The 25,680-nt window shown below is 45.0% G+C and overlaps 1 long non-coding RNA gene across 1 annotated transcript; it reads left to right on the top strand.

The window, feature by feature from the left end:
* Window positions 1–16,800: 16,800 nt before the first annotated feature.
* On the top strand, window positions 16,801–17,197 carry LOC137423741 (uncharacterized). The gene is made up of 2 exons (XR_010983781.2): window positions 16,801–16,928; window positions 17,032–17,197. It is a non-coding gene; the product is annotated as an uncharacterized LOC137423741 (long non-coding RNA).
* The last annotated feature ends 8,483 nt before the right edge of the window (window positions 17,198–25,680 follow it).

Consider the following 25,680-nt stretch of genomic DNA (forward strand, 5'->3'; position numbering starts at 1 on the left):
AAGGGCCCACTCACTCACGCAGGGAAAAGAAGGAAGGACAAGTTCGCACTACAAACGCGCCTTGGCGCCGTTCACTCCAGACAGCTCGCCGGGCGTGGCCCTCGGATGTTCGCGGCACGTGTGCTGGGAGCGCAGGCAGGCAGATCGTGCGTCTGTGGCCCCGGAATGGATCGTCTTCACGAGCGCGTTATTCACAGCCACAGAGTGCAGGGCACAGGGATAGTTCGTGCAAAGAGAGGGCTTATAACAAGCAACTGAATTCACTCGTGGCTACAACGTCTCTTTCTCACTGGGACTTGGTCACTGCTGCACTCGTAGACTGAGGGGCTGGGCGACTGGCGACTGGCAACCACACCTCTCACTCACTCTCTCTCCCTCTCACACCGCTCTCTGGGGCACTCTGCACTGGTAGACTGTGGGGCTGGGCAACTGGCAACTGGCAACCACACCTCTCACTCACTCTCTCTCGCTCTCACTGGGGCGGGGGGCCCGGGGCAGGGTTTTATAGCCCGCCCCCGAGCCTTACCCGAATGTTCCAAGCCCCTCCTCCCACTGCCGTTGTGAGCCACTCCTCTTGAGCTCCGATTGGCTGCTCGCCGCCTACCGGCCACTCCCCTGCAGCTCCTCCCTTCGGCCTTGCCAGACTTGTTCTCGGCCTGGCACGTGGCATTCCAGCCCAAAGAACACCTAACTTACTGGCCTGCTCAACGCATACTAACACAGGAAAGGAGACTACGCTTACATTTAATAAGAAATAACTGAACTAAAGCGAGGCTACATGTTGTGGTGCAACTACCTACGAGGGGGGTCATTCTTTATTCTGAAAACCGCAACAATATAATTAGGGTGCATCAAAATACACATTTCCAGCACATTTTCTGTCTGGGTATTAAAAGTGTTCCATTTCATGTTGTTACAGCACATGCAACATATTTTTGCAATCCGTGGTGATCTAGAGGTGCAACGGCACATCAGCTTTTATGACTGAAGGGGGTTACCAGCAGTGTCGTGTAATCCGTGTATGCCAAGGTGGGTAGCCGACGAGCCACGGTTTACTTTCAATTAGTATGTCATACATACTAACATACTAATTGAAAGTAAACTGTGGCTCGTCGGCTATCCATCTTGGCATACACGGAGTGTAAGTCTCCGCATACACGGAGTCTAGATCACCACAGATTGCAAAAATATTTTGCATGTGTTGTAACAACATGAAATGGAAAACGTTTAGCACCCAGACAGAAAATGTGCTGGAAATGTGTATTTTGATGCACCCTAATATTATATATATATATATATATATATATATATATATATATATATATATATATATATATATATATATATATTGTTGCGGATTTGAGAATCCTGTGTTGTACATATCACCCTAGTAAATAGTTCTTGTAAATACCTCAATTTGTGGTAAAGGTCAAAGGTCGTCCTCTTAGTTAGTCCATCGCACACACGTAGAGAACCATAGAACCTTTCTATAGTTATTTCTTTATTATGTGTATTAGTTAAGGCTCTGTTTCCCATTAGTTGACTCTGCATTGCACCAAATGAAATAAGATAGGTCCCCTTCAAGGATTGCATTTCCCAGCCAAACTCTCCCTCTCTGTGCAAAACCGCTTGACAAGCGTGGGGTGCGCGTCCTCTCAACTGGCCCTGGTATGGAACGGCGTTCGCTGCTATGGTGAATATGTGCTCCGTGCTCTGTTTGGACAAGAAGGGTGGGGTCGCCGAGAAGAGACAAGCCCATGGCGCACCACGGGGGAGGGGCTGTCAGCTCCATACCCAAATAAGGTAATAAGACCGTGGCATTGCCATATAAGGCCACCAAAAGCCCATGGCGTGCCATGGGGGCGGGCTGTTCAGCTCCATGCCCAAGTAAGGCTACAAGCCCGTGGCTCGCCACGGGGGGCGGGGCTGTTCAGCTCCATACCCAAATAAGGCAACAAGACCGTGGCATGGCCATATAAGGCCACAAAACAGAGCACGGGGCCGGGACCCAAACGGCCGAGGGCGTGTCACGCCCCCGCTTGATATATGCGTGCGACAATCGCGCAAGGTAAGGAACATGCTACTGGGCTGGTACGAGAGGCTGGTACGAGAAGCTGTGCATGCTGCTGAGCTGGGTTCGAGGCTGGAGCTGGGTTCGAGGTACTGGAGAGGAGAATCCCAGGGTTACCGACAGAGAGAGAGAGAGAGTCGTGGGTCGGAACGGAACCTCGTCAGATGAACGAACCCCCTGCCATTCCTGTCATCATCCCCGTGTAAGTCTGACTGTCGTCTGTCTGTCTGTGTTGTCCGGGGTATAAGTTAAGCCTGTATAGATAAGCTAGAAATTGCTCTTTGTCCTTCTGCTCCTTCCATTTTCTGTGTATTACTTTGCTTTTCTTCCTTTAGTCTTGTGTAAATAATAATAAATCCTGTTATTTCCTACCTTCGTCTTCTTCTTCATGCTCGTCCGATCGTCTTTGTGATTTCCCCTATTGAATACCTGTGGCACGATTTGGCCGACGCATATGAATCGGGTTTAGTATTTGTTAATGGTTCGAACCGCGGGCTGCTAAAAACCGCTCGGCAAAGAACATCTTGCCCGTGGTCTCGAGCGAAGTTGCCCACCTGCCCCGTGGAGGGATTGTCGGAGGCGTACGGGAATCCCTTGACCAATCGCTTCGGGCAATCCCACCCCACAAGGGAGCGGGGTAGCTTCAGGAGCGGAGACGGCCAGTACAAATAGAAGGGGGATTACCCCCCCCCCCCCCCCCCGCTAATGGGAGCGCCATACTCCGTTTCCGTAACAATATATATATATATATATATATGTAAAAGTGGTCTTAAGGGTCTTCAGGATCTTGGGGTATTATGGGTCTTATAGGTCTTCAGGGTCTTTTGGGACTCTTGGGTCTTCTGGCTCTTTGAGGGTTTACAGCGTATTTTTGGTCTTTTGGGTCTTCGGGGTCTTTTTGGTCTTTGTGGTCTTTAAGGGTCTTTTACGTATTTTGAGTCTTCGTGGTCTTTTGGGTATTTTTGGGTCTTCGTGGTCTTTTGGGACTTGAAGGGGTTCTTCAGAGTATTTTAGGGTATTCAGGATGTTTTGGGTCTTCGAGGTTTTTTGGGCCTTTTGAGGTCTTCAGGGTGTTTTGATCATTTTGGATATTTTTGGTCTTTGGGGAGTTTTGGGTCCTCTGAGTCTTTGACGTCTTTTGGGTCTTTGGAGTCTTTTGGATATTTTGGATCTTCAGGATCTTTTGGGTATTTTCGATCTTCGAGGTCTTTAAGGGTCTTCTGGATATTCATAATATTTGGGTCCTTTAGGTCTTTTGGTTCATGGGGGACTTTTGGATCTTCTGGGTCTTTTGGGTCCCCAGGACTTTTGGGTCATATGGGTCTTTTGGGTCATCTGGGTCTTTTGTGTACTTGTTTGGTTTTTTGGGTCCTCGGGGACTTTTGGGGTCTTCTATTTTGGGTTCTCGGGGACTTTTGGATATTTTGGGTGCTCGGGGAATTTATGTCTTCTGCGTCTTTTAGGTCCTCTCGGTCTTTTGGGTTCTTGGGGACTTTTGGGTCCTCTGGGTCTTTAGTGGTCTTTGGGGTCTTAAGGGTCTTAAAGGGTCTTCAAAGGTCGAAGGGGCCTCAGCAGTCTGAAGAGTTAAAAGGTACATTTCAATATTACGTAATTAATTAATAGACTACATAATGAATAGACAAAGAAAGTATGCCTCACACACACACACACACACACACACACACACACACACACACACACACACACACACACACACACACACACACACACACACACACACACACACACACACACACGTAATGTGTGTAATGGGACAATGGGAATGGGACACACCCCAGTACTTGTGCTAGACTGAGGAATCTTTTCTGCTTCTGAAACGCCGCTTGTGTAACGAAAAAGTTAATTTCGGTAATCCTGTCACCTGTGCCCCTGTATCTGGAGAAAACAATTTTTTAATCGATTCACCACGTGACAATGCTTTGTTTCCTTGACATGGAGTATTCCCTTTGCGCTGTGTTTATCACCACTCACAAGTTGAATTAATTTGTTTCTCAATCATAAACTGATGTTTGTAGACAGACAGACAAACAGACAGACAGACAGAAGTGAACCAATTGCTCTACCCCACTTTTTGCTTCGCTCGCACAAATAATAATAATAATAATAATAATAATATCTTGAGTCATCTGCAGTGTATTATTATCGTTTATTTTGCTGACCCATCTTTCTTCCCTTCTCGCAGTGTTATCCCAGTCCTTACCTTATATGCTAAAATTAATAAAATTGGCAACAACGAAAAATGTACTTTGCATTCCTGCTTTTATTGCAGAAATGACATTTAATGTCTCCCTGCTGGAGTCTAACACCATTTCTATTGGTTGGGGCTTGACCTACTTTGTAGTGTACCCCTTGCTCTTACCTAACCCCTCCACATGCCCCTCTCCACCACCACATATGCCTTCAATCTTTGTGAGAATGCTCTTGCATTCTGCAGGAGTGCTAAGAGCTTGGTTGTGGTGCAGGTGGGATGTACTAATGGCTTTTACCTCCGATTGATATTCGTGATCCTTGAATAAAAGGAAAAACAAAAATACAACAAAATTAGGTGTATTAAACCCTACTAGCATTTTGTTTATGTCAAATAATATTAGGTACGCACATACACATAAGGTAGATGTCAATGAGGGTAGCTGATGGATTGTGTGAACATTGTTTCTAGGTAAATCAATAAAGTACAGGTAAGTTGATGAAACCTTACCTGTTTGTCAAAGCATTCCCTGTACACTTGCGCCATTGATGCTTTTTTTTTTTAAGTCTTTGTAATTTGGGAACATAATGCCACCAAAATGTTCTTAGAATAGTTCAAAGAGATGAAAATCACAAGGTGGCATGATGGGGATCTTTTAGAACCCCCAAACCTTGAACTGGTCTTGGATTGGAAAAACCTCAACCCGAATGAATCTTCAGAAACCAGTAACACTGCCCCCCTCCTTATCCGCTCCGACCCTCTTCCCTCTCTCAAGAAATATGCAATGGTCAGGTCGACAGAGATCATAGAATTCTCACAGGAAACAGCCTTGGGTCTAGTAAAATTGATAACACGTGCAGGTTGAACAAAATATATCCAGGACGAGTGTCAACCGGTTAATCAGAAATTGTTGAAAAAGAGCACACCGGGGAAATGGAGCTTGGCAGTTTCATTGCCATGATGGAAAATGATTTAAGGATATAGTGCAACATTGATGAATATGATTGGGGGAAACGAGGGGATTGGCAAAGACAGTACAACAGCTGGCTCAGATGAGAATCTTGCTGGAGGTGCTGCACGGTGTCTCTTCAGCTGGTTATGCTCTATTATTCCAGGCACAAAATTAACAAAAAAATAAGAGGTTTGACAACTGACCAAAACCCAGATGCAGAAATGAAGAATCTTTATTGCTTTTACTTAAACAGGAGCTAAAAGTACTTGGTAGATAGAGCGCATTCCTCCGCCAGGATCTGGATTCGGACCTGAACCAAAATCGAATCGGCTTGTTATTGTCGCTAAACCAACTCATCCACCAAGTTTTGTCATAACTCATCCAAAACTTCTTGAAATATCATGCTATATGTCGATTTTGGCCCAAGCTCTCAATGTTGAAGAATTAGTTTTAAAAAATTCGGATCCGGATCTTCATCAAAATCCAATCCGTGGCCTCGTCTTCAATCCTGTTTTGGTATCTCTACATCTGCTCTTGACTGGTGGAAATATATTCTTACAGATTGTGCATCTACTGTAAACATTGCTGCCTATTCATCGGGCCCATCCATCCATAATTATTAAAAAGATCTCACCTCACATCGTCAAACTTGGAGATCACCAGCTGACTTTACTTTAGTCGTGTAAATGTATAGGTATCACCTTGGAAACAACTCTTTCCTATATTCCACATATTGCTCAAATCTCTAAATCCATTTTATTAGCACCCTTGACTTAGTCCAAAATGGGGGTTTATGGATTGGGTCTCGTCTGTCCGTCCGTCCACAACCATATCGCGGAGACGTATGGACCAATTTTGTTCTTACTTGGCAAAAAGACAACACATTATGGTATACATATGCACATCATTTTGTTTTGTGATGCAATCAAAGATGGCCGACTGGTGCCCATTTTAGTTGTGAAAACCCCGATGTTGAACACATCCTCAAACATTTCTCCGACATGCATTGACTGATGTTGTTCAAATCTGGCACACAGATAATGAATTATTGTGTATATATGCACGTCATTTTTTTCGAGATCAGATCCAAGATGGCCGACTGGCGGCCATTTTATTACTTAAACGTGTCCACCCCAATTTATTGGACAGGCATGGTCCGATTGTATTCAACCTTGGCACAAGCACAGCACATGACGGCATATACAGGCACTTCAGTTTATTTTGCGATATAATCAAAGATGGCCAACTGGACAACTGGTACAATGTTGAACACGTCCTCAAACATTTCTCAGACATGCATTTACTGAACTTGTTCAAACTTGAGACACAGATAAGAAAAGATGTCTTACATATGCATGTTATTTTGTTTCGAGATTAGATCCAAGATGGCCGACTGGTGGCCATTTTGTTACTTAAACGTGTTCCCAACCGTTTCTCGGACATGCATGGTCCGATATTTTTTTCAAGCTTGGCACAAACACAGAACACAGAACACGATGGCATACACGTGCACCTCACTTTATTATGTGATATGATCAAAGATGGCCGCCTAGTAGACTGGAAGCCATTTTTGTTGTAAAAAAAAACCCCGATGAGGAACACATCCTCAACTATTTCTCGGACATGCATTTACTGATCTTGTCCACACTTGGCACAAAGACAACACATGAAAGTATACATATGCCAAAGATTTTGTTTTGTAATGTGGCCAAAGATGACCGACTTGCGGCCTTTAACTCCGTACAGCAAGATTACTAAAACCACGGGGGCTATGACATTTTATGTATTTTTCTCCTTGCTCCATCTGCAGAACATTGGCCAACTTGAATCACATCTAAATCAAAAGAAAACAAACTCTGGTTATTGCTTTCATAACAGCGTGCTATGACTGTAACTCACTCATACAGAACATGCCTGCAAGGTTTTAGTGGAGGCTCCTAAATTTGATCACATCACCCCAATTCTCATAACAATTTACTGGTCAATAGATGAATATTAAAATCTTGCTGATAACCTTGTGAGCCAAAGATAAATTGGTTCCTACCTATGTTTCTCACCTATTTACTTACATCTTATATCAAAGCAAGAAAGATATGAACAAACACCTGGAATCTCCTGGTAGTTTATTTCATGAGAATAATGAAGGCTTTTGTTGATTGAGCATTCTTCAAATATTCTCAACTGTGGAAGTCACTGCCTCTTAAAATCCACACAGCCTCATACATTTCAGTTCACAACTTTCTTTTGAAATCCATTCCTGTTACTATTGATTTTTCACTATTGTTACCTCTCATTAGTCCGTCCCCAGTGCACGGAGCGGGAGACGGGCTTTTGCAATCACTTCTGTGTGTCTGTCTGGGCCATAATTATTTTTACCGTTTGATCTTTTGTCATCAATTTTTCAATGAAGCTTTATTATGGGAATATGGAGAAAAAAAATTAATCGTTTTGAAGGTCAAGGGTCAACGTCACATAAAATCGTCAATTTCAATCCAATTGACCTGAAATTTGAATTTACAATTTGAGCTTTTGTCATCAAATTTTCACGAAAGCTTTATTATGAGAATATAAATAAGACAAAATTAATAATTTGGTCAAAAGGTCAAAGGTCAGCATCATATAAAACCATCAATATTCACCAAATTGGTTCAGCAATTAAAAGCTAGAAGCCGATTGTTTTTTTTACATCAAAAAGTTAAAGGTCAAGGTTGCATAAAATTATCTTAATTCATCCAATTGACCTGAAATTAAAAAAATTTGCATATTGGGTCACTGAATTGGTTCATCAATCAAAAGCTAAAAGCCGAATCTTTTTTTTTTAGATCAAAATCGTTCAAATTTCATATGGAGCATATTGATCAAATCTTTTCATACTCTCTTTTCACCTTCACTCTTTCATTCCTCTTTACTCCCGCCTCTGGAACAAACTCCCTCACTCTCTTCAATCCCACTCCTCCCTCCAGGTCTTAAAAACAGCTGTTCACCACCATCTCTTATCTTCCCCCATCCAAAACCTTGATCTTTTCTACCCCCGTTAATTCACCTCAAATCCACTTTTCTGAAATACCGACTTCTTTCCTGGAAGTCCTAGCAGTGTCCATTTGTTTTTTTTTACCTCTCCCACCCCCCACACCCCTTTCCACGCCTCCTCCCCCCAAGCCCTCTCCCTCCCACAGATCTCCCGATGCCCCTGCTCTCAAATGTTGTACTTGTGTGCTTCCCTCTCTCTCCCCATCTGGTCTCCCGCTGCCTTTATCTTATGTTTTATGTGTCAGTTTGTTTTATGTGATTAATGTTACCTCTTCCACGAGCCTCGATCTTGTATACAAAAAAATATATAAATAAAGTCAAAGGTTAAGGTTAAATATAATCGTCACTTTTCATCCGATTGACTCGAAGTCTGAGCAGTGTTTGCATATTGGGTCACTGAAGCTTATTGCTTTTGAGGTCAAAAGGTCAAGGTCGCCGAAAATCGTCAATTTTTTGTATATATATATATATATTTATCTGTTTTTGGCTTGTTTAGCAGACAGAATAAGCAGAAGTCTGAATGCAAAGTAGACGCGAACAGGCTTTGCATTTTCAGAATCTTTCTAGTTTCTTTATATAACGCTTTGCCATTTCAAAATGAAAAGCACTTTACACGAAGTTGATTAACACCATTTTGTGATTTGCAGAAGGAGAATATTTCCAGGTATTGTGCCAGCAGGTGCAAATTAGAGCACAAATCTTTGCCAAGGAAATCATCATTACTTCAGCATTGTGTTGTATTTTAAATTAATTAGGTCGAAATGAACTGCGGGAATTATCTTCTCAATAACTGCAGTTATTTCAAAATTTCAAAGGTGGATGTGTAAGTAATACGCAGAGTGAATCCAACATGACCCTCTGCTGTCAGTGGTGGTACTACCAGTGCAAGGCCCAAGCTTGCATTGTTGGATGTTTTGTTGTTGTGGCATCTTCCCCAGTATTCCTTGACTTTATCAGGCATCAAAACAAGTTTCATTCCAATACAAGACACTCTGTCCAATATATAATACTCAAGATTATGAATGGAACATCAGAAAGAGCATGCCAATAATTCATATGAATAATGCCTATGTGCATTCGTAATTTTTCTTCAATGTCGAGGCTCATGGGAAGCAGGTTGACAAAGGGTATAAAGGCAACATTGGTGGAGTGGGCCACAGTAGGACATAGAGAGAGAGAGAGAGAGAGAGAGAGAGAGAGAGAGAGTGTGTGTGAGAGAGAGAGTGTGTGAGAGTGTGTGTGTGAGAGTGTGTGTGTGTGTGACTGACTTTTATGTCCTTTTATTACAAAAGTATAAAATGAAGATTTTTTACAGTCAAAACAAAATAAACAAAACAGTTACATGCAATTTTACCATCGGGGAAGTCAAAACCAACAAACCGTTAAGCTACCAAAAAAACACAGAAGGATATTTAATAAAGACTAGAGAGAAACCACCAAATGACCCTCAGATATTTCACAAAAATCCTTTACACACCACATTCTTTCAAAAAGTTCAAGTTGGCTGGAAAGCGAATAACAGTAAAAATCAAGTTTTATCCGGCACTCGCAAAAAGCTCTGAGCATTGCTACAGTATCTGTACTGTACAAGTCATTCTTTATCTTTGATTTTCTGGTTTTGTAAATTGCCAATTTTGCTTGGGAGATAAAGAAGTTTGCAAGAATTGTTGCTTGGATGTTTAAGGGGCCACTTGGCCCTAAAATAAACATTGGAAAATTGAAATCAATGGAAAGACGTGCAAATAGCACTTTCAAGAAAACAAAGAGAGGAGTTAAACGACTGCATTGAATATACGCATGGGCCAAGGTTTCTCTCTGTCCACAAAAGGGACACTGATCACTTGTCGCTTGTGAAAAGCGGTGAATGAGAGAGTTTGTGGGTATTATCCAATGTGCGATTCTCCATTGGAGATCACCAGCACGTTTTGGCACAGGATTTTTATAATACCATCCCCAGTTTGGGGTGAAAGGAGGAGTGTGTGGCAGGACTGCAGACCACTTGCAAGGTGCTGGGGGAGACAAGGAGGGGAAAAGAGCTTTTAAACATTGGAAATATAAGGTTTTGCGGTTACCACTGGAAGAGGAAAAGGAACGGCCAAAATTTATTGGCTCCAAGTTTTCAGAGGCCGACAAAAGAAGGTTGGGGAAAGGAGAGAGGCTCAGCTCAGAGGGAGGTACAGGACGAACCAACCAAGGTTGGGAGGTACCGTAGGCACGAAGCACCACCCTTAGACATCTGTCTAGTTGGCGAGATGATCTGACGCCAGTCGCCAAGGCAATAGCAGCAACACTTAGCCACTTGTCATTTGCATTGTCTCTAAGGTGGCACACTTTGGTTATTGATGCAGCCACAAACTTTTGAATGAAGGCCCTGCTGCTTCCAAAACCTTCAAAAAGTGAGTTGCAAAACAGTGGCTCGTTGAAGAACATGGATCTCTCGTACGTAGTATGATCCCGATGGCTTTTGAGAGCTTGCCATGCATTTAACAAACTTCGGTAGAAAGAGGGGAGTGAAGAGAGATCAAACATTGTCAAGTCCATTAGGAAAAGCTCCTTAGCATGACCGAAATTCTCAAAACGACCCAAAATGCAGCATGCAAGTTGCCTCCAAAGCACAACAGGCTCGTGCAAAATGGACCATATCGTGCGTAGACGAAAAGCCATGATTCGGCATTTTACATTGACAAGTCCTTGACCACCCTCAGGTATCGGCAAATTCAATCTTTCCGGTCGTAGCCAATGCATTCCAGACCAGAAGAAATGAGTGACGCTCTTCTGTATTCCGTCGATTAACCCAGCAGGTGGTTGCAGAGCCAAGACCTTGTGCCACAGAGTGGAGGTAACCAGATTGTTTATGACCAATACTCTGCCACGGTAAGACAATTGGCGGAGTAGGCCTTTCCATTTTATTAAAAGCAGTTCAATGCGTTCAGGCAAACCTTCCCAGTTATGCCTGATGAAATTTCCAGGACCTAGAAAAACTCCCAAAAACTTGATCCCATCTCTTCTCCAAGCAATATTTGCGGGGAGAAGCAGGGGTGAGGGGGGGGTGGGGAGAATGGGGGTTGGGAAACGGATCCGAGCCACAGTGCCTCAGTCTTTTTCCAATTGATTTTTGCTGACGAGGCTCTGTTAAAAAGTGCTAAAGCATGCATCATCTTAGCAATATCATCAGAGTTTTTGATACACACACATATATCATCAGCGTAGGCAATAGTCTTTATCGTGTGGTTTAAACCTCTAACAGTGAAACCAGTCAAAGACTTTCGAAGCGTGTTTAAGAGGGGTTCAAGGGAAAGGGTGTACAAAGCACCTGACAGTGGGCAGCCCTGCCTAACACCTCTTTTAATACAAAAAGGGGGCACAAGCTCATTATTTATGTTTAGCAGGGCAGATACGTTTGAGTAACACATATGTATACATGATAAAATAAAGGGTCCAAAACCAAATCGATTTAAGACTTCGGACAAGTATTCATGCGAAACGTAATCAAAAGCCTTCTCCTGGTCTAGGAAAACAAGGCCAACACTTTCATGATGAATATCACAAACATCAATCAAATCGCGAATAACAGAAATACTGTCATGGATATTACGACCAGGAACACAATAAGTTTGGTCCATGTCTACAATGTTCTTTAGGAAGGGTGAAAAACGTAAGGCAATAGCTTTGGAAAAGATCTTGTAATCAGTACATAGTAATGATATTGGCCTCCACTGGGAGATGAGTAAAGGGTCACCTTTCTTTGGAAGCAAGGTAAGTACTGCTCTTCTGCAGCTCAGCGGGAGTTCCTTCTTTTCGAGGCTTTCCTGGAAGACTGATAGCAGTTCAGGGCCAATTAAGTCCCAGAAAGATTCGAAAAATTCTGACGGTAGACCGTCGATGCCAGGTGATTTTCCTTTGCCAAGGCTCTTTAATGCGATGGAGAGTTCCTCAAGTGTGAGTGGTTTCTCCAGGCTCTGCCTTTGCTCTGGGGTTAAGGTGGAAACACCATCAAATAAGTGAGAGACACCATTTAGGTCAACTTCTTTTGTTTTGTAAAGGTTGGAGAAAAAGAGTCTAGCTTCCCTCTTGATTCCTTCAGGGTGAGTGATGACAGAATTGTCAGGGCATTTTAGAGCAGTAATTTGGGGGTGAGGAGCCTTAGATTCAAAATCAAAGAAGTATCGGGTTGGCGTGTCCAAAAGATTGAGCTGCTGAAACCGTAATCTTTTTAATGCCCCTTGGGTTTGGTTCTCAATTATTGTATTAAGGAAAGCTTTCTTTTCTTTCAGTCTCAGTTCTTGTTGGGGAGAAGAGTGAGTTTTTAAATTTATTTGAATTTGTAGAATTACCTTTTCTAAAGTAGCCTTTGTTCTACGTTCCTCTTGTGTTCTTAGGAAACAAAATTGTTGACAAAATCCTCCACATTGGGCCTTTATGTTGTCCCACCACAAACGCTGATCTGTAAACTGGTGTTTTTGATTTAATAGAACAGACCATACGTCTTCGAAAGCAGCCCTAAAGGAGGGGTTTTCTAAGATGGTGACATTAAGCTTCCAGAAAGAATGGCGATTCAAGGACAGATGTGAATGGTAATTCACAGTAATTAAATGGTGATCTGAAAAACCAGAAGGCAAAATTCCAGTGGTAGGGGAGAGATTAAAAAATGGTGAATTTATATAGATCCGGTCGAGCCTAGCTAGGGATACTTGGTTGTTTGTGATCTTGCTCCAGGTAAATTGATGCGTCGTGGGATTTTGTTGCCGCCAAAGATCCTGAAGCTTAAAATCCCTTATTATCTCTGCTAATAATTTAGCTGGTCCGGGATGGGTTCCGCGCCATTCCTATCTAGGTTTGGTTGTAGAGTGCAGTTAAAGTCACCTGCCATTACAATACACCTGTGCAGGTCTATTTGCCTCATATAAGGCCCTAATCTAGCGTAGAAGCGTTGCCGCTCGGTGCTATTTGAAGGGGCATAAACGTTCAACAAAGTAAAATTTGTGTTATTAATAACAAATTCTAGGGAGGCTAGGTGCCCTGGGATTATGTTTTTAAAGGAAAGTTTTGATGGATGGAAATGGGGATTCAAAAGAAAAGCCACTCCCGCAGTTCGGGAATTGGAATCACTAAAAAAATTGGTCGTTTTCATCATCCGGTTCCATTCTGCATGGGATGCTGGCGTAGTGTGGGTTTCCTGTAAGAAAAGTACGTCTAATGTTTTCTGTAGTGCAAGGTTCACCACTTGGAGTTTGCGCAGCTGACTCGCGCCACCATTTATATTTAAGCTTCCAAATCTCATTTTTTTTGTTCATCTTTTCCTCTCACAATGTACTTTTTCAGCCTGCTACATTGGGCTTCTGTGAAATGGTGGTCGTAGTTCCTTGCCGTGTCGATAAACCCGTGCAGGTCAGAAAAGTGATCTTTAATGTCTACGTGTCTCTTTCTAAAAGTGTGGTTGAGGAATTTCAATATTTGGGCTGGTAAGACATTGGATTCGCTTGTTGTAGGGAACTCCTCAATTTCGTAAGATTCCTCATCTGACATGTCGGAACCACTGTCTGGGAAACTTTCAATTCCTGGTTCTTGGGGATCTGAGGTAACTTGTGCTGTGCAGGTGTCATCTTGCTCCATATTAATAGGAGCAGGAGGGGGTAGTGGAATTGAAGGAGCTTCGGGTAGTGGGAGGGGGGCAGGGGAAACCGTCACCGGTTTGACAGTTTGAGGTTCTCCATCAGTTTTACCAATGTGCTCAGGCATGTTATGTAAGACCGCCAGCACAGGTACTGCTGGGGTTAGAATATTTTCATTGTGCTCAGAAATTTGGGTCGCTGGAAGTACGATCAGGCTTTCTGCTATCACGTTTCCTCCTATTTTTACGATCGGGTCTTGATGCACTTCGGCATCATTCACAGAAGGACACGGAACAGCTTTAATTTTCCCTTGAGGAGGGATGTAATTTCCCTCCGTTGCATTGTGGGGGAAAGTCTCAGGTAAGGGCTGGGGATCTACATTCTCATGCATGAGCAGTTCGTACCGGTTGCTGGTAGTAGTTTGGTCGGACAGAGGCATTCCCGCAATGTTTGACTGAAAAATTACCACCTTTTCATTACGAGGTGTAACTGAATCCTGGGGTGTTTTTCTCTTCCTTAATGAGGAAACAAGTGTAAACCCATCCCAGATGTTCATGTTCGCATTATCAGCGGTCGTTAAATTTGGTATGATGTCATCTGAGACAGTAGTTGGGGGAGTTTGACCGTCAGTGGTGGGGGGTCGGAGACAGTAGTTGGGGGAGTTTGACCGTCCGTGTTGGGAGGTGGTGGGGGGGTCTGAGACAGTAGTTGGGGTAGTTTGTCCGTCAGTGTTGGGAGGTAGAGGGGGCACAGTATTGTCCAGAGAGCCTGTCTGCTCGATCACAGAGGGTGCAGTTCGGGGACAGAAGGGAGGGGTGCGGGGGGGGGGGGTGGCGGCCAGGAGGGGAGGGCAGAACGGGCGGGGAGCTGGGGGGGGGGGGGGGGGTTGGTGAGCTGGGGGGGGGGGGTGAGGAGTTGTAGCAGTGGGTTGTTGAACTGGAGTGGTGGGGGCAGACAGAGAGTAGACAACGTGAGGATCAGGAGAAAAGTGGAAGAACAGAAATTAAGAAAGACAACGAGCAAGGGGGGGGGGGGGGGTAGAAAGATCGAAGGTTGGAGCAGCTCACACCTCACCACACATGCACGGCTGCCATCTTGCCATGCCCAACAGCTAACGGCCAGCAAGGGGCAAGAGAGAGAGAGAGAGAGAGAGGAGAGAGAGAGAGAGAGAGAGAGAGACTTTGACTTTTGTGTCCTTTTATTATAAACAATGTAAAGCCATTCACAAACAGTTGTAAAAAAAAACACATTTCACAAAGCAGTTGTAAAAAAAAACAAAGCAACCAGTTTAAAGAAATTGCATAAGGATCATGAAGACACCACAAAAAGAGCAAAGGGTATTTAAAAGAAACCAGCGAATATACAAAAAATATATATTTTACAAACCAAAGGGGAAGACACAAACAAAACCACAACCAATTTTAAAGGAAATGCTCATGCAAGAGCTATAAATACATCAAGAGCAAATTAAGCGAAAAACTAAGAGAGAGAGAGAGAAATGTATTCAAGGACACAGGAAGAAACATATATGCAAGCAATCAGTTCCAAAGAAAAAAAAGTCAAATCAATCAGGAATTATAAAGTAATTACCACTTTTGAATCATCGACTGAGCACAGAACATTGCCAATACACCACTTTCTCTCAAAAAGTTGGACGTTTCCATTACTGACAAAGAAATCAAATTCTAGCTTGAGTCGTGTTGAGACAAACCCTTTAAAAATAGAAATAGCATCAGAGCCATAGCCGTTATCTATTTTAATTTTCCGAGATTTATATATCGCATATTTTGCAACAGCAACCAAAAAATAGAGGGAGAGAGAGAGAGAGAGAGAGAGAGAGAGAGAGAGAGAGAGAGAGAGAGAGAGAGAGAGAGAGAGAGAGAGAGAGAGAGAGAGAGAGAGAGAGAGAGAGAGAGAGAGAGAGAGAGGAGAGAGAGAGAGAGAGAGAGAGAGAGAGAGAGAGAGAGAGAGAGAGAGAGAGAAAGAGAAAGAGAAAGAGAGAGAGAGAAAGAGAGAGAAAGAAAGAAAGAAAAAGAGAGAAAAAGAGAAAGAGTGAGTTTTGCAAACATACTTTTAATGGGTACCAGGCTGCTAAAAGCATGCCAGGTGGTACATGAACAACACCATAGACTCTGTACAGGTCCTGGAAATACTGAACATTATACAGCCGACCTTGGAATCAACGACCTGAACCAAATGAAGGGGTGGCGGGAGAGTGAGGAGGGTGAAGGTGCAATCTAAAGCACCAACACACGTCACGTTTTGTTTGTTCTGCAAAAACTCATGTGAGCGTTGAGGTAATGTGGCACATGTCGATTTCATCCCAATTTAGAAACTGCATAGCCATGGATTATTGCTATACACATGTCTAAATCTCACCCATGAAAATCTGTCCCACAGTTCTCAGTTGTACCACTGCGAATGCCGGAACACCATCAACACTGTGGAAACGCACTGGCAGGATCGCTGGAACTAATGAAACCCTCGCATCTGCCACCTGGTCTTAGAAGTTAGAGCAGCAACGAAGGCTGGAAAGGGTGGAAATGCGAATGGTTCGGTGGATGTGTGGAGTATCATTGAGAGAGAGGAAGACAAATGATGATTTGCGAAAGATGATGGGAATAGAGCCTGTGATGGATGCTGTGAAGAGAAACAGGTTGAGATGGTTTGGTCATGTGTTGAGGAAGGATGAAAGTGACTGGTTGAGAAGAGTGATAGAAATGAATGTATAAGGAAGTAGAGGACGGGGAAGACCGAGAAAGACTTGGCTAAATGTGGTGGAAGAAGAAATGCGGGCAAGGGGGTTAACAAGGGGAGATGCAGAAAATAGGGCAAAATGGAGAAGATTGTCATGGGGACCGCAAAGCTAACCCCTGCTCTAGCAGGGAAAATGGCCTTAAAATGCCTGTTGTTGTTGTTGTATACAGCCGAGCTTGGAATCACGACCTGAACCAAATGGAGGGGTGTGGGAGAGGGAGGAGGGTGAAGGTGCAATCTAAAGCACCAACACACTTCACGTTTTGTTGTTCTGCAAGAACTCACGTGAGCGTTGAGGTAATGTGGCACATGTCGATTTCATCCCAATTTATAAACTGCATAGCCATGGATTATTGCTATACACATGTCTAAATCTCACCCATGAAAATCTGTCCCACAGTTCTCAGTTGTACCACTGCGAATGCCGGAACACCATCAACACTGCGGAAATGCACTGGCAGGATCGCTGGAACTAATGAAACCTTGCATTTGCCACGTGGTCTCAAACCAATAAAATAAAAAGATGACAATGCAATTAAAAAAAAATAAAAAGAGTAAGTGATGAATATCACTTTTTTGGCAAGTTCAATCGTATAACAGCTGCTGCATTAGGCAGAGAATATGAAGAGAAATGCACACAGAATGCAAACATTTGATACGGGGCCTCACGAGTGGCCTGGAGGTGCAACACGCTGTTCATCCATGCGACGACCCTGCACTCGTTGTATCAGGGAGATGAAGTCCTCGTCTGGGACGGTGGGGCCACGTCCTGAAAGCGCCCACATTGTGCGGACAAACCAAGTCAAGGGCCACGTGGTCAGGAGAACCTCGTGCCTATCGGCCGGCCTCAAAGACCGAAATTGTGACGGTGTCACCCGTAATCATGCAGCGAAAATGAATGAACTCATTCATTTCGTCATCTAAACAGTGACGTGCATGAAGGGATGAACGAGATCCTCACTGCCCCTATCTACTATCCAGCGATCCCACAGCCAAGGGAACGGGCTTGGCGGAATCAGCGGGGAAAGAAAACCCTTTTGAGCTTGACTCTAGCCCGACTCTGTGAAGGGACTTGAGAGGCCGCAGGCACTCAATAGGGCTGGACCCGTGAAATTTCGGGGATTTTTGGTAAAATTACCTCAGGGTAAAGTTACATAGGAAAACACCGTGTTAAATTTCCGTCGCCGAAGGACTCTATTTCTTATTGCGAAATTCTCTAAGACTTCGCCTCTAGGAGTTATTGAAAATATTAACTTATATAAAAATTAGTTTTCTAAGACTGAAGCGCAGTGACGTCATCACGCCCTTAGTTTTCTAAGACTGAAGCGCAGTGACGTCATCACGCCCCCGCCATGAGGGTCAAAGGTCTTTCGAAGAAGAGGAACTCGGAGTTGGACTGGACACGAGGCGGAACGGACGCCATTTGGAAGAGCTGAGAGGACTCAGGCGTGCGTGATAGAGTGAGCCTGAGTGAGTATATCAAGACAAGATCAAGATCTAGAAGGAGGTATGTACGGTGCGATTCATATAATATATTGTTTAGTTATCGTCGATGAGGAATTTGGGGTCGGAATGGGTGGTAGGCCGGGATGACTTGGTCTCGACTAGATGCTAGGCCGCACCTCATTTTGTTAAATAAAGTGGTCACAAAATATTTTTTGATGGTTCTTATGCTCACCGTTAGATGCATAACATAAATAGCTATGGGGAACATGATGGATTGTCAATGGATGTTAAGGGATGGAGATTTAAGAGCTCCGTACATTCTTGCAGAGGAAAAATAATCCTAGTTCTTTTTGAATCCTTCCAGGGCCAACTATAGGTCGGATTTTAATTCTGTTTCCAGATTTCGCAGTCGCTAGATTAGCTTAACACTCGATAGAACTGGCCCCGCGAAATGTCGATGATCTTTGGTAAAATTACTTCAGGGTAAATTTACATAGGAAAACCCCATGCTAAATTTTCGTTGCCGAAGGACTTTATTTTTTTGCGAAATTCATCCTGACTTCGCCTCTAGGAGGATACAGGGGTATCTGTGGATAATGGGAACCTTTATTTGGCGAAATTCGGACTGATATTGACCGAGTTATTCAAAATATTAACTTATATCAAATAAATCTTTTGTGATTTTGTATTTTGCGCACCTGTATCGTTGGAGGTATTGACTTATATAGGGTTGGTTTTCTAAAGCTAATATCAGAATATTAACTTATATCAAATGGGTCTTTTGAGGGGAAAGTGTGATGACGTCACCACGTCACGCGGCACGAATGCGCGCCTGTGTCGTTGGAGATACTGACTTCTATAGGGAGGCCCCATCACCCTCCCCCATCACCCTGCCATCACCCTCCCCCATCACCCTGCCATCACCCTCCCCCGTCACCCTCCCCCGTCACCCTCCCCCGTCACCCTCCCCCGTCACCCTCCCCCGTCACCCTCCCCCGTCACCCTCCCCCGTCACCCTCCGCCATCACCCTCCGCCATCACCCTCTGCCATCACCCTCTGCCATCACCCTCTGCCATCACCCTCTGCCATCACCCTCTGCCATCACCCTCCCATCACCCTGCCATCACCCTCCCATCACCCTGCCCCATCACCCTGCCCCATCACCCTCCCCCATCTCCCTCCCATCACCCTGCCATCACCCTCCCATCACCCTCCCATCACCCTGCCATCACCCTCCCACCACCCTCTCGTTGGAGGTATTGACTGATATAGGATTAGTTTTCTAAGGCTGTAGGCCGCACCTCATTTTGTCAAATAAAGTGGTATTCGGGTGGTTCCGGTATTTGGGACCGCAGGGACGGAAAGTGCAGGTACGGGGTGCTTGGCACTCCCCAGCCGGCCCGCTCTGAAGGTTCGGATCGGGACACCGGGATTCATTCCGGTCGCCCGGTCGGCCCTGAGGTGGGGGTGCGGGGCCTGTCACGGAACGTCAAAACAAACGGCCTGCCGGGGCCGCCCAAAAGTCGGGCGTGAGGGGCGCGTCCACTAATGGAACGCCTCTCGCTTCCCAGATCGAGGGCCACGTGGTCAGGAGAACCTCGTCCCTTCTGGTTGACCTGCCGTCCCACCGGGAGCGCTGGCAGGGTGTACTTCAAACTAAGCTTAAGTGTCAAGTGTTAAGTTCCTCCTTGCCCTCGCAAGGGAAAGGCTAGGGTCAAGCTCTTCCAAATTTCCAAACACTAGAAATCGGACGTCTCAAATTAATTAATTATTTGTTAAAACATCTCAGTCGCCCGCGACCTCTCTAGCGCGGGCGTCGAACCAGTTCATTTCCGGTGCGACCGGGCCGAATATCGGCCCGGCCGTGGCCGAAGCCGTTGATTCCACCGTAGCACGCTAACGCATAGGCTCGCGCGCCCCTGGTCCGCCGGGGCTCCGTGGGTGTCCTACCGTGCCTGGCTTGCCGGTGCCCGGGGACGGATCTCGCTGTCTAAACATGGTAGCGCTAGGCCAGTGGGACCGCCGGGACCCACGTGCACTCACATGGTGTTCTGCGCGTGGGCGGCAGTATCAGACCGGGGCGCCCAAAGGCGCCACGCACCCAAACGCTCCCCGGCTAAAGTTCATCCTGAAAGCGCCCACATTGTGCGGACAAACCAAGTCAAGGGCCACGTGGTCAGGAGAACCTCGTTCAGGAGAGAGAGAGGTGCGGTCGGCCGATAGGCACGAGGTTCTCCTGACCACGTGGCCCTTGACTTGGTTTGTCCGCACAATGTGGGTGCTTTCAGGATGAACTTTAGCCGGGGAGCGTTTGGGTGCATGGCGCCTTTGGGCGCCCCGGTCTGATACTGCCGCCCACGCGCAGAACACCATGTGAGTGCACGTGGGTCCCGGCGGTCCCACTGGCCTAGCGCTACCATGTTTAGACAGCGAGATCCGTCCCCGGGCACCGGCAAGCCAGGCACGGTAGGACACCTGCGGAGCCCCGGCGGGCCAGGGGCGCGCGAGCCTACGCATTAGCGTGCTACGGCGGAATCAACGGCTTCGGCCACGGCCGGGCCGATACTCGGCCCGGTCGCACCGGAAATGAACTGGTTCGACGCCCGCGCTAGAGAGGTCGCGGGCGACTGAGATGTTTTAACAAATAATTAATTAATTTGAGACGTCCGATTTCTAGTGTTTGGAAATTTGGAGGAGATTGACCCTAGCCTTTCCCTTGCGAGGGCAAGGAGGAACTTAACACTTGACACTTAAGCTTAGTTTGAAGTACACCCTGCCGGCGCTCCCGGTGGGATGGCAGGGCAACCAGAAGGGACGAGGTTCTCCTGACCACGTGGCCCTCGATCTGGGAAGCGAGAGGCGTTCCATTAGTGGACGCGCCCCTCACGCCCGACTTTTGGGCGGCCCCGGCAGGCCGTTTGTTTTGACGTTCCGTGACAGGCCCCGCACCCCCACCTCAGGGCCGACCGGGCGACCGGAATGAATCCCGGTGTCCCGGTCCGAACCTTCAGAGCGGGCCGGCTGCACTTTCCGTCCCTGCGGTCCCAAATACCGGAACCACCCGCATACCACTTTATTCGACAAAATGAGGTGCGGCCTACAGCCTTAGAGAACCAACCCTATATAAGTCAATACCTCCAACGAGAGGGTGGTGGGAGTGGGTGATGGCAGAGGGTGATGGGGGAGGGTGATGGCAGGGTGATGGCAGGGTGATGGGAGGGTGATGGCAGGGTGATGGGGGAGGGTGATACCTCCCAAATACCGGAACCACCCGAAGACCACTTTATTTGACAAAATGAGGTGCGGCCTACAGCCTTAGAAAACCAACCCTAAATAAGTCAATACCTCCAACGACACAGGTGCGCATTCGTGCCGCGTGACGTGGTGACGTCATCGCGCTTTCACCTTAAAAGATTTATTTGATATTTTGATATAAACCTTAGAAAACCAACCCTACAGAAGTCAAATGGTCCAATAAAGGGTGATGGCAGGGTGATGGGAGGGTGGTGGGAGGGTGATGGCAGGGTGGTGGGAGGGTGATGGCAGGGTGATGGGAGGGTGATGGCAGGGTGATGGGAGGGTGATGGCAGGGTGATGGCAGGGTGATGGGAGGGTGATGGCAGAGGGTGATGGGGGAGGGTGATGGCAGGGTGATGGGAGAGGGCGATGGCAGGGTGATGGGGGAGGGTGATGGGGGAGGGTGATGGGGCCTCCCTATAGAAGTCAGTATCTCCAACGACACAGGCGCGCATTCGTGCCGCGTGACGTGGTGACGTCATCACACTTTCCCCTCAAAAGACCCATTTGATATAAGTTAATATTCTGATATAAGCTTTAGAAAACCAACCCTATATAAGTCAATACCTCCAACGATACAGGTGCGCAAAATACAAAATCACAAAAGATTTATTTGATATAAGTTAATATTTTGAATAACTCGGTCAATATCAGTCCGAATTTCGCCAAATAAAGGTTCCCGCCATCCACAGATACCCCTGTATCCTCCTAGAGGCGAAGTCAGGATGAATTTCGCAAAAATTAAAGTCCTTCGGCAACGAAAATTTAGCATGGTGTTTTCCTATGTAAATTTACCCTGAAGTAATTTTACCGAAAATCCTGGAGATTTCGCGGGGCCAGTTTCTGTCGAGTGCCAAGACGCACTAGCGACTGCGAAATCCGGAATCAGAATTAAAATCCGAGCCTCCGCTAGCTCTAAGGGCCCCCCAAAACAAATCGCATATATTCCCAATGAAAAAACTTCGAAGTTCCTAACTCCCGAATCCCATGCCATCCGATGTCAATCCACATATCTATACCTCCCTACGAACGTTGTGCATGTAATGATAGGAACAAGAACCATCAAAAAATATTTTAAAACCACTTTATTGGACAAAATGAGGTGCGGCCTTGCATCTAGTCAAGACCACTTGAAGGCCACGGCCCCCGCCCGATTCCTTCGAATGCCACGATCACGTTTTATTTTCACGTACTTGAAATCGACGGCTTTTTACCAAATAAAATATCCCATTCGATGCACGAATGTCACTTTTGTGGCAAAAGTGGACACAGATTCCAATTTGGAAATAAAACAAAGGCGTGCACGATGAAACCTACAACCCCTTCACCATCCAAACTCGTGCCGCGGAACGTGGTGACGTCATCGCGCTTTCACCTCAAAAGATTTATTTTATATAAGTTAATATTTTGAATAACTCGGTCAAACTTTGCCCAATCTTCTCCAAATAAAGGTTGCCGTTATCCATAGATAACCCTCTATCGTCCTAGAGGCGAAGTCAGGATGAATTTCGCAAAACATAAAGTCCTTCGGCAACGAAAATTTAACATGGGCCTTTCCCATGTAAATTTACTCTGAAGTAATTTTACCGAAAATCCTGGAAATTTCGCAGGGACAGTTTGTGTCGAGTGTTAAGACGTACTAGCGACTGCGAAATCCGGAATCAGATTTAAAATCCGAGCCTCCGTTCACTCTCGAGGGCCTTCAAGAGCAAATCGCATATATTCCCAATGAAAAAAGTTCCTAAAACCCCGGAGTTCCTAACTTCCGAATCCCATGCCATCCGATGTCAATCCACACATCTATACCTCCCTATGAACGTTGTGCATGTAATGATAGGAACAAGAACCATCAAAAAATATTTTAAAACCACTTTATTGGACAAAATGAGGTGCGGCCTTGCATCTAGTCAAGACCACTTGAAGGCCACGGCCCCCGCCCGATTCCTTCGAATGCCACTATCACGTTTTATTTTCACGTACTTGAAATCGACGGCTTTTTACCAAATAAAATATCCCATTCGATGCACGAATGTCACTTTTGTGGCAAAAGTGGACACAGAATCACAGATTCCAATTTGGAAATAAAACAAAGGCGTGCACGATGAAACCTACAACCCCTTCACCATCCAAACTCGTGCCGCGGAACGTGGTGACGTCATCGCGCTTTCACCTCAAAAGATTTATTTTATATAAGTTAATATTTTGAATAACTCGGTCAAACTTTGCCCAATCTTCTCCAAATAAAGGTTGCCGTTATCCATAGATAACCCTCTATCGTCCTAGAGGCGAAGTCAGGATGAATTTCGCAAAACATAAAGTCCTTCGGCGACGAAAATTTAGCATGGTGTTTTCCTATGTAAATTTACCCTGAAGTAATTTTACCGAAAATCCTGGAGATTTCGCGGGGCCAGTTCTGTCGAGTGCCAAGACGCACTAGCGACTGCGAAATCCGGAATCAGAATTAAAATCCGAGCCTCCGCTAGCTCTAAGGGCCCCCCAAAACAAATCGCATATATTCCCAATGAACAAACTTCGAAGCTCTTAAATCCCGAATCCCATGCCATCCGATGTCAATCCACATATCTATACCTCCCTACGAACGTTATGCATCTAATGATAAGCATAGGAACCATCAAAAAATATTTTAAAACCACTTTATTGGACAAAATGAGGTGCGGCCTAGCATCTAGTCGAGACCCAGTCACCCAGGCCGATCACCCATTCCGACCCCAAATTCCTCATCGATGATAACTAAACAATACATTATATGAATCGCACCGTACATACCTCCTTCTAGATCTTGTTCTTGTCTTGATATACTCACTCAGGTTCACTCCATCACGACTGAGTCCCCTCAGCTCTTCCAAATGGCGCCCGCCACGCCTCGTGTCCAGTCCACCTCCGAGCTCTTCCTCTTCGAACGACAGAGAGAGAGAGAGAGAGAGAGAGAGAGAGAGAGAGAGAGAGAGAGAGAGAGAGAGAGAGAGAGAGAGAGAGAAAGAGAAAAAAAGAGAGAGAAAAAAGAAAAGAGAAGAGAAGAAAAGAAAAGAAAAAAAGAGAGCAAGAAACACAGTAACCCATAAATAAGAGCATTGAGTTAGTTCAGGCGGAGCTTAAAGGGGTATAAAAGATCACAGGTAGCGATGCAAGATCACATGTGATGAATGTTTACCGCATTGGAAGGAAGAGTACAATTGAACCATTTATAGAAAGCAGTTCCACAAATGAGCGAAAAGAGGAAGATATACGAGTAATCCCTGTGTTTGGACCAATAGCACGTGACGAACACACACTGCGAGACTAGATCGTCAAACAACCACCCACGTGACGTGCTGACCAACGTAGCCTCAAGCCAGATATCTGCAAAGTATTAATTACCAGCATGTGCCGTTTCGATCCAGGATCGCTTGCAGGTTATTGGTGGGGGCGCAACGTGACGTTTCCAATGGTTATTTCCACCTTCCAAGTAATCTTAGGCTCATTTTCCTGTTTTATTGGCACCCGTTACATTCTGTTATTTCATTGAAGGACAATTTATTTTCTACTGTTTATTTAATAATATGAAATTAGCATAATCTAGATTCGAGAAGATGCATTGATTTATTTCATGTATTGGTTATTGGTGGGAGGAGGGGTAAGTGTGCCAGAAGTGAACTTAACGGTGCCATTTCTTCTTTGTCACTCTTGTTTATACAAATTATATTCGAGCAAGAGGAAGCATAATAACCCAATACAAATGCCAACAAAGAAATTTAGCAGCATATGGCCCAATCTGAGCCATCTATTGAGCCATCTGTTACGAAAACCCATGCAGCAGCGCTTTTGAACGAGTCCAATTTCCTTCTTTTTTTTGTATTTCTACATCAACAGCAAAACACTGCTTAATAAATAGAAAAACATAAATGTATGTTTCAGTTTTAATAATTTAATGTTTATACCATATAACGCACAATGTCAGTTTGTGTGTTTGTACATATGTCTGTCCCCCTTCATAAGAGTAGGTTATAAAGGCCAATCTTTTATCAAGAATGTGTGTTCACTAAGGTCTATTTTGTTCACTATGTGTGTTCACTAAGGTCTATTTTGTTCACTATGTGTGTTCACTAAGGTCTATTTTGTTCACTACGTGTGTTCACGAAGGTCTATCACTAAGGTCTATTTTTGAGGATAAAAGAAACTCGAAAAACATTTTACATAAAAGAATACTTATGTCTCTTTTATTGGAATTGTAGATGGTGGCTTGCAAACCGAGCCTCAAGGGCGGTGTACAGAAGCGTTTTTTTTAATACAACAATACATACAGAG

Source organism: Myxine glutinosa, chromosome 3 (genome assembly GCF_964187855.1).
Source record: "Myxine glutinosa chromosome 3, kmMyxGlut1.1, whole genome shotgun sequence".
Classification (NCBI taxonomy): Eukaryota; Metazoa; Chordata; class Myxini; order Myxiniformes; family Myxinidae; genus Myxine; species Myxine glutinosa.